Source organism: Sander lucioperca, chromosome 4, assembly GCF_008315115.2.
Source record: "Sander lucioperca isolate FBNREF2018 chromosome 4, SLUC_FBN_1.2, whole genome shotgun sequence".
In the NCBI taxonomy this organism is placed as follows: Eukaryota; Metazoa; Chordata; class Actinopteri; order Perciformes; family Percidae; genus Sander; species Sander lucioperca.
The window spans coordinates 9,581,663-9,594,304 of NC_050176.1; the positions used below are offsets into that span (position 1 = coordinate 9,581,663).

General features: G+C 39.3%; 1 protein-coding gene and 1 long non-coding RNA gene across 2 annotated transcripts in view; one reads left to right on the top strand and one right to left on the bottom strand.

Moving 5' to 3' along the window:
- The window catches only part of LOC116042663 (zeta-sarcoglycan), a 416,236-nt gene that overhangs the window by 239,186 nt on the left and 164,408 nt on the right, over window positions 1–12,642 (top strand). The gene's annotated exons all lie outside the window — the stretch shown is intronic.
- LOC118494947 lies at window positions 2,206–8,371 on the bottom strand. Its single transcript, XR_004897157.1, has 3 exons — window positions 8,361–8,371; window positions 5,862–5,864; window positions 2,206–2,400 (listed from the first exon to the last, which is right to left on the bottom strand). It is a non-coding gene; the product is annotated as an uncharacterized LOC118494947 (long non-coding RNA).

Genomic DNA, 12,642 nt, shown 5'->3' on the forward strand with positions numbered 1-12,642 from the left:
TACCACATCAAACTGTTATATTGTAGAAGAAGAATAATAAAACTGCCAGTGGTCTGTAATTTGTTTGAGTATTCTCACACATAGGTGACAATTGTAAACTTTTATCGGCAGTGTGCTTTTTTTATTTTTAAATCCTGATTGGCCGCCAATCAGTGGGGGCATACAATAAAACTTTATTCTTGTGGTACTTGTGAGATCAGAATTACAGGGTGATTTAAAGATGATAAAACAACAATTGGAGAATCAATAAAAATGACCAACATTAATTATAAATGGGGTTATGACTGCATGAAATGGGGTTGCAACAGGGGAATACAAACACATCAGCTTATGAGTAGCTCATAAAACTGAGGCAAGAGAGACAGACACAGTCTTCATGACAATAGGTCAGTGTCTCTGTAATGATGTCTCAGGTTTTTATAACAATAGTTTAATTTTGCTCTTTAATCCACCAATTCACTTTGAATTTTAGAATACGATTAACGGAACTTTTTACAAGCATCATACCACATGTAGCGTGATTTATAATATTCTTAAGCCTCGCCTGCCATGGTTATACAGGTACATTGAGATGCTGAATATGTGCAAACATGTACTTGATTGCTGTGCACCCAAGCAGCATTACTCCTTCTCTCCTGTATTATTTTGCTATTCAGTTACATGCATACATATATAATCCAATCACATTGAACTCTAGGCAAATGTGATGGCAAGATGCAGCACCAGCCTGCCCACTCCCTACCAGCTCTTCTATGTATATGAAGACCCAGTTTCCTTTATTAATTTGCTGGATTCTCAGCTTAGCCTTACGCTCTACATTCCCTGTCAGTATGTTGTTTGATTCTGCCTGGCAACCAGACTAGAGTGGGTTCTGCGCTTTGTGTGCAGTGATTACATTTCCAGTTTATTTTTTTCTTGTTTTCTGTTTCATACCCAACTACTGTACTGCCCTACAAAGGCAAAAGACCTTAACTCGCCGGAGTGTGAAACTGAGAAAAATGACTTTGAAGTTATCTTTATGTCCTGACAATTGAGTTATAGGTATAATATTGTAATTTTCACATTTTGTAGTGTATACCTGTATTAATCTATCGACAAAAAAATTTTGAACTCAAATTTGACCTTTGACCCTTTTTACGAAGTTACTGTATTCTGCCTTAGCATTGCCCACAAAATGACAATCGGTCATACCAAGGCAAAAGACCTTTTATAGCACAATGTTATGATAACAATGATAACTTTTACTTAAAATGTAAGCAATATTAATCCTATTGGACTCACTATGATAAAAATGGCTTCACATTTATCAACATCATATGAAAATGATATATCAATACATTTTTTCTGTATTTCATACTCATACTAGTACCACACAGGCAGTCGCATGATTGATTCACACACTCTCTCTGACAGACTTTGACAGAATTAAGTATGAGAGTGTTTCGATGTTTTAATGCATATAAAGCATATAAAGTGCATATATATATGCATATATGCATATAAAGCATGTTCTTCTGTTTGGATATGAGGCACTAATTTAGACTCATTGCAAGAATGAAGACGTGAACATTTACGCATTTACAGAGTACCTTAACTCAATTTGAGCATTCTGAAGCGCCATGAAACAAAGACAAAGAACCGTAACTGATGTTACGGTATTCTGCCTTGGCTTCTCTACGGCTTTTGAAGTTACGGCAAAGACAACACACAATTTTCTCCCCAAAACAATAAAATTGACTCAAGATATTTGTCCACATGATAAAGCAGATCTTTAATGTTCCAAAAATTACAATAACTCATTTTTGACCAAAATTGAGTTACGGTCTTTTCGCTTTGCACGGCAGTGTACTATGAGTTAGATTAATCTGCTTGCTTGATGGTCAGGTCCCCACGATAGCGTGTTAAGATGTGGGAGCTAGCCTGTGCAACACATAGACCCATAAAGAGTGATGTCACTCCAGCCCAACTTTTTGTCACCTTCTCAGTTGACAAACCATTGCATTTTTTTTATCTTCACATTTCATTTTGCATTGTATATAAACACACCGTACAAATACAAAATACTTAGTGGCATCTAGCGGGGAGGTTGCAGATTGCAGCCAACTGAATTCCCCTCCTCTCCTAATAAGGTACGGCTGCCTACGGTGGCCTGCAAGGCCCTCTATAGAGCCAGTGTTTGATTTGTCCATACTGGGCTTCTGTAGAAACATGGTGGTGCAACATGGCAGAATCCTTGGAAAAGGTCCAGCTCTCTATGTAGATATAAAGGGCTCATTCTAAGCTAACGAAAATACGATTCTAGTTTCAGGTGATTATACACTAATGAAAACGTAGTTGTGAATATTATATTCCATTTCTGCCAATAGATCCCCTAAAATCCTGCACACTGCTCCTTTAAATCTTCACCAAGAAAGCAATGTAGATGTAATTTATATTGAATTTTACTAAATTGCAGTTAATGTCACTGCAATTTCACCATGACTTCAACATTGTAAATGTCATTATTAGCCTTAAAATTAACTGTTGTTCATGTGCACTTTAGAATCTGTGTTACTGGCAAATGTCACCAAATTAAAATGTCAGGGTAATTTAATTCAGTGCATTTCTCACTAACTAACCGTTTACTCAAAGTATCAAAACTGAGCTGTAAATAAAGATATTGTAATGTTTCATGCCAAAGGAGGTTAAAGGGACAAGAGCGGAGAGAAAGATCCAGGTTTCTCTGTGTTGAGCATTAACCCACCGCTGTGTCGTAGACAATTTAAATTTGTCATTTCCTTCAGGCAAATAGGGCGATAGGTACATGATCTCAATTAGTGGAAGGGCTGCTCTTTGCTGTCACAGCTGCTCTTGTGATTTATGTTTAAGAGATATGCTATTTTTTTTTTTTTTATAAAAGCCCTGCCTGATGTAGCTTAATGTTTCTTTACAAGTAAACTAATCTGAGAAATCAGTGTGGTAGAGAGAGAGAGAGAGAGAGAGAGAGAGAGAGAGAGAGATAGGAAAATAAAGAGATTGGAGTGAGGGAGGCAAACAGTGAGCATGGTGAATGATGCATGGAATAAGATAGATAGGAAAAAGGAGGGAGAGGGAGTGATGGGACTAAGTGTATGTGTATGTGTGTGGTCTAAATAGAGTGTCCCATCATCTATGCTCAGCTTTTCCCTCCTATCCTCTGCCTCTGGTGTCCTTAGGGACTTGGAGAGGTGTCTGTTTCACTGCCTCATGGAGTGAAAGTGAGTGGATGAAGGGCTGGCAGAGACAGGCAGAGTGTGGAGTTTGATGTGTGTCTGTGTGAGTGTGACAGTGTTCATCGAGGTACCGCCACCTTCACTATCTTCTAGTTCAGGGCCCCATTAAACCTATAGTCTGTGAGCTGTAAGGGTCAGTGAATAATTTGCGGGTAATGACCAAAAGTGCCAGCAAATAAAGTTGTTGCAATTTAACCCTTAGAACCCGACCTCGTCGGCGGCGACGAACAACGGCACCTCTGATTAATATTTAGATAATTTGAAAAAAAGCCCAGTTTGTCCTGAAAAAAATGATGTTCATAAATTGACTGTAGACAACAGGGTTGATGTTTTACAAGCTTTTTTAGAAAATAAAACCAGACTGACAAAATCTTCTTCCTGCCAACTCTGGCTACCGAAATCTGGTGCCACTGATATGTCTGCGCTTCTCTCTGATGCTCTGAAACAGACGCACAAACACTGCTGCACGTGACGCTAGTTAACACTATACTCGACAGCAGCTAATGTTAGCCTACCGCTAGCTAGTAGCTGGATTAAACACGGTTAAAATGCTGACAGCTAACGCTAAACGGTGTAAAGTTTGACTGTGTTTTACTGTAGAGGATTCAACACCAGAATGTAACAATCTGCAGCTGCCGTCGGAAAAACAACACAGATGGTGCGTTCAATGAAACTGGTAAACTACAGCCTCGTGGTGCATTTGAAGTTATTGTAAATGTCCTTTTCCCATCTGGTGGTTGTTTTTGTCGTTGAACAGCAATTTACTAGTGAAATAAGTTATTGTTATTGTTATACATTATTATTAAATCATTTAATTTTGACCATATGGCCTTAGCAATAAACAAGCCGTTCTTTAATGTCACCGACTGTTGTTTAGTACCCTTTTTTTTTCTTTTCTTTTTTTACTTTCTTAAAAAGTATCGGTTCAGGCACCGTTAATTATGCATGCGATTCATTTCGATTAATTAATCACAGAGTATGTAATTAATTAGATTACATTTTTTAATCGATTGACAGCCCTAATCATAATATATGATCATATTAGATTGCATATAACCAAGCGTGCTTCACTGCATGCATTAGGGTTAAAGGGCATGACTGTCATAATGTGACAGGTGACGGTTACTGTTTTTTTCAGTCTGTATGTGTTTCTTTGTTTTTTCTGTATGCTGGTGTGCATGAGTTTGTGTGTGTGAGAGGGTAAAATGTGCTGTTGAAGGCAGTATGAGCTCCCAAACCTGCTGTACTCAGCTCCACGTCTAGACCAGCCACCATCATTATGGCTGTTCACACCTGCACTGTGTAATTTATCGCTCACACACACACACACACACACACACACACACACACACACACACACACACACACACACACACACATGCGCTCATATTCACACACATACAGACAAACACACACACATTTTTCTCACTTTGTCAGTAACAGTGCTGACCTCAGGTAATGTGGGAGTCCAGAGGGAAATACTCTGTCCTCCTGTGTCACACACGCACACAAACACACACACACACACACACACACACACACACACACACACACACACACACACACACACACACACACACACACACACACACAGGTACAAACACACAATTGAGAGGGGTTAATGTGACGTATCCATCAGGCTTTGAGTGCTGACACACCTGATGTTAATCGCTTGAATGATCAGTGCAGACACACGCACACACACACACACACACACACACACATACTGTCTCACACACACACACACACACACACACACACACACACACACACACACACACACACAGAAAAAAAGACAATAGAAATGTTTGAAAGTTGCGGGATTTGAAACATATCTCTCCCTTAATAATAAAAATTAATTACTCAAAACAACATAGCCTAGGAAAATGTAACAAAACTCAAAAATCTATTCATTACAGTTTTTCTTGATTGCTTTGACCTGCTTAAAGAAACTGGGATACATTCGGTTTTCATCATCACTGTCTCAGCAGAGCAGAAGACACCGCTTGCAAATGTGTTAACCCTTTCTCATTGGATTGACACATTTTCCCCACCCTTTTGCAGAACAGTTAACATGGATGTCATTCAAGCAGTCCAAACTCCATTGTTTTAGCTATGGTAACCAAACAGAAACCATCTGTTCCTAACTATTAGAAACTACCTACATCAGTATGAAATCACTGAAGCACCTGTTTGACACTCCTTCACACAAATCTTCAATTAGCAATCAGTTTGCAGGCCTTAAAGGTGCAGTGTCTGTGTTGTTCTTTGCCAACATGTATGGAAGAGGTCTCCGGCTCCGTTGCGGAACGGCTGCGTGCTCCGTCGTCCGTCAATACCCACTAGGTCCGGATTTGTTGCGTAACGGCTGTGGCTAGCCGACCACGAGATCTCGCAAATTCATGTATGTTCGTGCGATATAACAGGATGTAGTTTCTATTAACAGAACCACAAAACCAACAACAGTTTGTTTCCATCCAGAGGAGTAGAGGGGAAACAATTCTGTGCTGTGTTTTCAAGGTGTAGTGCAGGGAAATATAACCTGCCGTGAGCACGGTGTATTTTATTTTGAAAAGTAAATGGATGTTTTATTTTGTTTCTGTGCTCGACTTCCTGTCCTGCACAATCTGAATTGTGCTGAATTGCTGCGGAGCTCTCAGTCGTCCGTCAAAAATAGAAGCTCTGCGTATCTGCTCCGGAGGGCTGCGGACTGACGGAACTGGGACGGAATAGGGACACAGACGTTCTGCAGTCAGTGGAAATACACACATTGACTTTAATAGAAACCTAATGACTTTGTCGATGTTCCGCATCCAGTGGAAATTGCCGGTAAGACAGAAGAGACTGAGTATTAATAGTGGCTATTTCTTATACTCTACAGTAATAGATGTTTATACTTTACTGTAATAGATTTTATTTTTATTTTCTTAATTTCTTATACTCTAATAGATTTTATTTTGGTTTACATGTATTTTGTGTAATATTTACAGTATTTCAGTTTTCAGCCACAGTTTGAAATAAGAATCAATGGAATCAATACAATTTGCATCAAAGCATTTCTGATTCTGGATCCAATTCTTTGCAAGAAGGCAAATTTGTCAACAAATGTCACTGGCATGAAAGCTACATACAGTAATAGGCTACAATGACAAGCAATGGTGCACTGATTCGCACTGAGTGCTGTATTTTGTTGTCCACTGTGTAATGGTTGATTGGAAGAGCTCATACACTTGTTTGCAAGTTGTGTTGTTTGAAGGCAAAATTTTCTTTTGTTGCATATTTTAAATGTTTTGGCACAGTTAGAGCCTTTTGCAAACAAAATGTGTCATTTTGACCATGAGTCCCACTGTTTCGGCCTGTGTGTTAACTGTTTTGAAAAATGTGGAGTTTGAGTTGACTGCTGTGTCAAAGCAATCAAGAAAAACTGTAAGTTGAAGACATAATGATATACGTAAATGTATTATGACAGGCAAATCCATATGGTACCTAAGAGATGGTGAGAAGGGATAGAGTATACTAGTCATTCAACATACTAAAGATCTATTCAGCTTAGCTTATTTTTCAATTACATGTCACTACAGGGGGTGACTAGTATTTAATTTAAAACAAATTATCTGGCTAACATCAAACCACATCTGTAGATTGATGCTGAATTGTCATGTGGGTCCTACTTATTATCATATGGTAACTGATCATGTTTGTATAAAAATGTACATTAGGCTGTATGATACTTATGCAATGGTTTGCGCGGGATCTTAAAATGTCTAAAATTTCAAAATCAAAATTTTAGGCCTTAAAAAGTCTTAAATTCGCTGAAGTATTGTGTTCTAGGCTTTAAATAATTTTAAACTGGTCTTAATTTTCCTAAGTCCATGCAACGCTACCCTGGTGTTGTAGTTCTTTCTTTCAGTAGTCCAAAAATAATTTTGCTGTATTACGTATAAAAATGAGACCAACATGCAACTTATATTGCAGCCAATCAGCATTCGTGTTATTGGCACGAGTCTCTTTCGTGTTGTACCACAGATATAAAACAGATTTTATTCTTCAGCTATGGGGAAGTGCAAGTTTAGCAATACTTGACTTGAAAAAACTGAATTTAGGGCTCAGGTGATACTGTGATAAAGGTCTTACATTTCATTCATAATGGTCTTAAAAATTACTTAAAAAGTCTTAAATTTGACTTGGTGACACCTGCAGAAACTCTGTTATGGGAACTTTGAATTTTTACCAAATGCCCCTTTTTCCACACATTAAGCTACTCAGCTTAGTGGATCTCCCTTTGCATCCTGTTGGACTTAGCTTGTATCATGTAATTTGCTTGACTGGTTGAATAACTCATTTGTTCTGTAGCTTCCTCAATGGACTCTGATCCTGATGTGGCTTCAATTATCACCATCCTTGCAATGTTGTTGGAGACAAATGAGAAGTACCTCAAGTATTGAAATATTTTTAAATCCTGACATTAGAAATATATCCTGTCATGTTAGTGGCTTTCAGATTAACTTGTGGCTTTTTAAAATTAATGTAATTATTAATGTGGCAACAACAAATATTTGGTAATACTGTGATCATGGAGCAAATATATTGTTGCAAGTAAGACAGCACACAGTTGAACATTGTTGCACAATTTTATTGACATTGATATTCCATTATGTCCCTGCTTTTTTTCTACTGTTAAAGTGTGAACGTGTGAACTAAACAAAATTGTTTAAAGGGAAAATTCCAAGGTCTACCTTAAGCTTGAATGTCCTCCAAGCCAGGCCAAAACCACCACAGCTATACATGTGTATCACCAAAGAGAAAAGATACAAAAAAGGAGTGAAAAAATAAAACAAATCTCTGCGATCACCATTTTAAATCTCTGTCTGCACAAAACAAAGATGTCTTTTTTATAGAGTCAGCAACATTTTCAGTTTAAACTCATTGAGAGAGGCCAGAACTTTAACATTTAATCACTTTGATGTGTATGTTTTTGCTTCGACCCAAGGGTATTTTTCTCTGTGTGGAAGACAACCAAGTAGTGTCTGAGTAAATATGTGACACCTACTGTAAATCTGAATCAGTCAGCACTTTAGTCCCATTATTTCCAGTGGCAATATGTCAAACAGTGATAAATAAGGAACACACACACAAACAGACACACAAACAGCTGACCCCTAGCCTGTTTGTACAGCTCTATAAACTCAGTGTGCGTGTGTGTGTGTAGCAGGGGATGTTCCTTCTAGCATACAGTATAAGTGTGTCTGTTCTGTACAGTATGTGTGAAGGCAAAATATCCATCAGTCAGCAATTTTAGCCTTGTTATCTGGCACTCTATCAAAGATATAAACAATAAATAATGAACACACACTCCTCTTAATGGAGTCGGTGTGTGTGTGTATGCCTGTCGAAATAGACAATATGTATGTGTATGTATGTTTAAGATCAAATTGAACATTCCTTTGTGAGTCTTTAGGGATATGGGGTTTTGCTGTTGCTTTTATGTCGACATACTCGCTTTTGTGTGTGAATGTGTGTACATGTACTGAGGTTTCATGAAGCCTCATGGTCGTGACACACTAACCCGATAATCAGCCGTCGGACAGTCTGGTGAGGTCAGTGACTCGAGTTTGTTCGGTGTGTTCCGTCGTCCGTTGGAGGGGCCATCTGCCTTCATTTGGGCCGATTTGACATGTTGAATCGGAAGGCGGGCACTGCCGGCAGTCGGACTCAAATGACCAATCTGATTGGTGGAGTGCTAACCCGGAAACGAGGAGCGGGATGAGCGTGACTAGAGTCTCTCAAAATCTGACGAAAATCTTTTAAACTGACCTTTGTTGATCTGAAATGAAGACCGATTCAGCAACTGCATGGCCTATTTCTCGCATAAAATGTTTTCAGAAACACGTTTCTGTGAACTATCTTAGTAAAATATGAGATTGTATTCTGAACAAGCTGCCATGACAGTCTGGCTTTTAATTTCCAGAGAAACCAGACCCACATGACGCATTCGTCCAATCAGCTGCCGGTTTTCATTTTTGGGTGACAATACAGATTAGCGCTGCCTGCTGTTATGGAGACGTATTACGTCTCGTCGCTTTGGTGTGTTCCGAGGCACTTTTTTGACCAACTCGGGGAGACTGATCAGTCCAACTGCCTTTTCTGCCGATGGTCGGCTGTCTGGTTGGTGTGTCAGGGGCTTTAAAGAAACTCAAATTACTCCCAACACAATCCCTGCTGCGTGGGTATCTTCTTTGCGTGGTTACTCACATTTACATTACATGTTTACATTTTTGCATAATCCTCTGTTCATTATACATATTACATATTCCCTGTTTGCCTGCTCTTTTTAAAAAAAAAATGAAAATGAAACAAGGGCGGTCACGCATTAGAAGAGAAAAGTGGATGAGATGATCTTGTGCTGAACTTCTTTCTCTCGCACAAACAATCTCTCTACATTAACTCTGTAGTATTGATGTGGATAATGATTGCAGTGAAGACCAGGGGTGTCTGAACACACAGCTACATGCATGCTGGATTGGCCTTTTTACTGAAGTTATAGTTTTCCACCACTTAGGGATGAACCATAGTTTAAAGCATTCAGCCGTTAACTCTGATTCTGCTGAGAGAGTATTTCAGTCAGAAAAACCCTTGTCTCAAAAAGCATATAAACACTCGTTCTGCTGCAACCAATGTGAAACGATGGTTACAGTATGTGTTGTTTTCAAGTATAATGTAAAAGCATAAGAAAAACGTTCACATACAAACAAAAAACTTACAGTAGAGAATGTTTTTATGTGTTTGGAAATGGACATTGATTGTCTATATATATATATTTATTTTTTTTTACAACACAATGTCAGACCACTACTGTTTTTCAGCCTTTCTTACATAACCTTTAAGAGTCGTTTTTCATCGACAGAACATATTTCAATGGACTATTGACCGTTAACATGTTCCGTTGGCTCTGCGAGTAGATTTTGATAGGGAACTAAAGTTAAATGAAACCAATAGGCCCCTGGAAGGTAGTGAAAATGTATTAAAAAATGAATGGGCCACTTGGGATTCGGGAAATTGTTGTCAGTAATGCAAGTTGTAAGCAAATCAGATTTACTAGGCTGAATGTCCAACAGTATTGTTTTGGTTATTCAACAGATGTCTACATGTTCACACTTCAGCAGGCTGGATACTACCTGACAAGTGAGCTGCGACTCTGTACCACCAGTCTACTCTAACATTGTGGGCCCTATTTTAATGATCTAAGCGCACGGCATGAAGCGCCTGGCGCCCGTGCATTTAGGGCATGTACGAATCCACTTCTGCTAGTTTAACGGTGGGCGCACGGACCCGGGCATTGTTCAAAAGGGTTGTACTTAGTGTCTTAATTAATCATAGGTGTGTTTTGGGTGTAACATGCAATAAACCAATCAGAGTGTCATCTCCCATTCCCTTTAAAAGCCAGGCACATTTGTACCTTGGCACATTGCTATTATGATAGCGGATTTGCTAAGCAGGAAGGAGAGATTTTTCACGAGAAGAAACTGATCTGCTCGTGCGTGTAGTGAAAGCGCGCGAGCAGATCATATCATAATACTATTTCTGACTGTAATATTTTTATTTGTAATCTTTTGCATGTTTGTATGCTGCTGTGTGTCCCTGTGTGTGTGTAACAAGCATAGTGTGCACGTGCTGTGCACATGTGCACGAGTCTAAGCGCATTTTACTAATGCACTGTTAAAATAACAATGAAATGCTGCTATTGACTTTAGACCAGGTTTTTGTTGGTCAATGGCGCGATCACTTTCCGCTGCCTAGCAATACGCCAAGAATGCACCTGAACACACCTCCCTGTAAGACCAGCACAGATGGGCGCAAGTGCATTTGCTATTTAAACGACGTGGGCGCTGGATGGGAAATTGACAACTGCGTAATTTCCACTGGATGCGGAACGTCTGCGGAACGTCTGCGGAACTTCTGCGGAACGTCTCCGGAACGACGACGGAGTCATTAGGTTTCCATTAAAGTCAATGTGTGTATTTCCGCAGCCGTTACGCAACAAATCCGGACCTGGTGGGTATTGACAGACGGCGGAGCATTCAGCCGTTCCGCGGCGGAGCCAGTCCGCAGACGTTCCGCATCTAGTGGAAATCCATGGTAAAGACACTTGCGTCGGGCTTTGCGCTGCGCTGCACCGCGTCAGGTGCAAGATAAGGCCCTGTATGTCTTTTTTTATGTGTTAGCAGTAGACAAACACTGGAAAAGTGGATTAGATTAAGCTATGTACACTGAACTTAAGTATTTTTTATCGTTTGGGCAGATGTATTCCACAAAGAGTTAAAAGATCCATTCTCTGTTCCGTTGTGCATTAAATGATTTCTAGAGGAGATGACACTAATGATCCCTGTGGGGAAATTGGAGCGTTGCTACTGCAAAAAAGATACAGCAAAGGGAAAGGTTATAAATAAAAATAGTGGTGATATCAGACATAACAAAGCAGACAGTCACAACAGTGGATTACATATCCAGTGCAGTCAAATGTATAATAAAAAATGTGACTAGATCTGAAGAACTTCTTGCCTTACCTTCCAAAACATTCAGTAATACATTATGTCATGCAGGTTTGAATAGTAGGCTACACCTTAATGTGTTAGATACATATTTATTCAACATTTTTAAAATACTCTGTTGTGGTATTTTGTTGAACATGATTTCCCTGAATAAAAAGTAAAAGGGGGGGAGGAAGCACATCTACTCTTTCTCCCTGATCGAGAAATTCTCAATCTGGCATCCGCTCTCCGTGCTTGTTCTCACGTTCGCAAGCCTCCACAGGCAGGCAGCCTGCTTTCTGAGCTCCGCGTTCTGCAACTATAGTTTTGCCGTCAGTCAGACCTAGACTCAGATAAGGAGTTATGCACTAACATTGGCGACTAGCAGACGTATAAGAATGGTAAGTGTAGTAAGAATCTTTTATTTATGTTGTTTGTTAGCTTGTTAGCTTGTAACTGGCAGTGTGACAGTGTGTGTCTTGCCTGCGTTACGTTTTATTCTCAGATTTCAGGGAACTGCACAGACATCCGCCCTTCAGGATTGGAATGTGAAAACAACTCTCTAGTGACATACTTTGAATCGATTCAAGTCAGTATAGTTAAGATAAACATTTTAGGGGACATACACATAAACAGATTTTTTATTTGGATTGGGATCAGGGCCTATAAAACATGATTGGGACATCCGTTGTACAGAATGGTCCAATGCACAGAAAGATGAACATTCTGAAAAAAAGGCATTTTGCTTTAAACTGATCTAGCATTGCAACATTTTCTTTCATTATTTCATACTGAGTATTATTTTTCTCTTCATTCTAATCCATTAGGGAGTTTACCTGTAGTATTAAAAGCTTGTAGCTAAA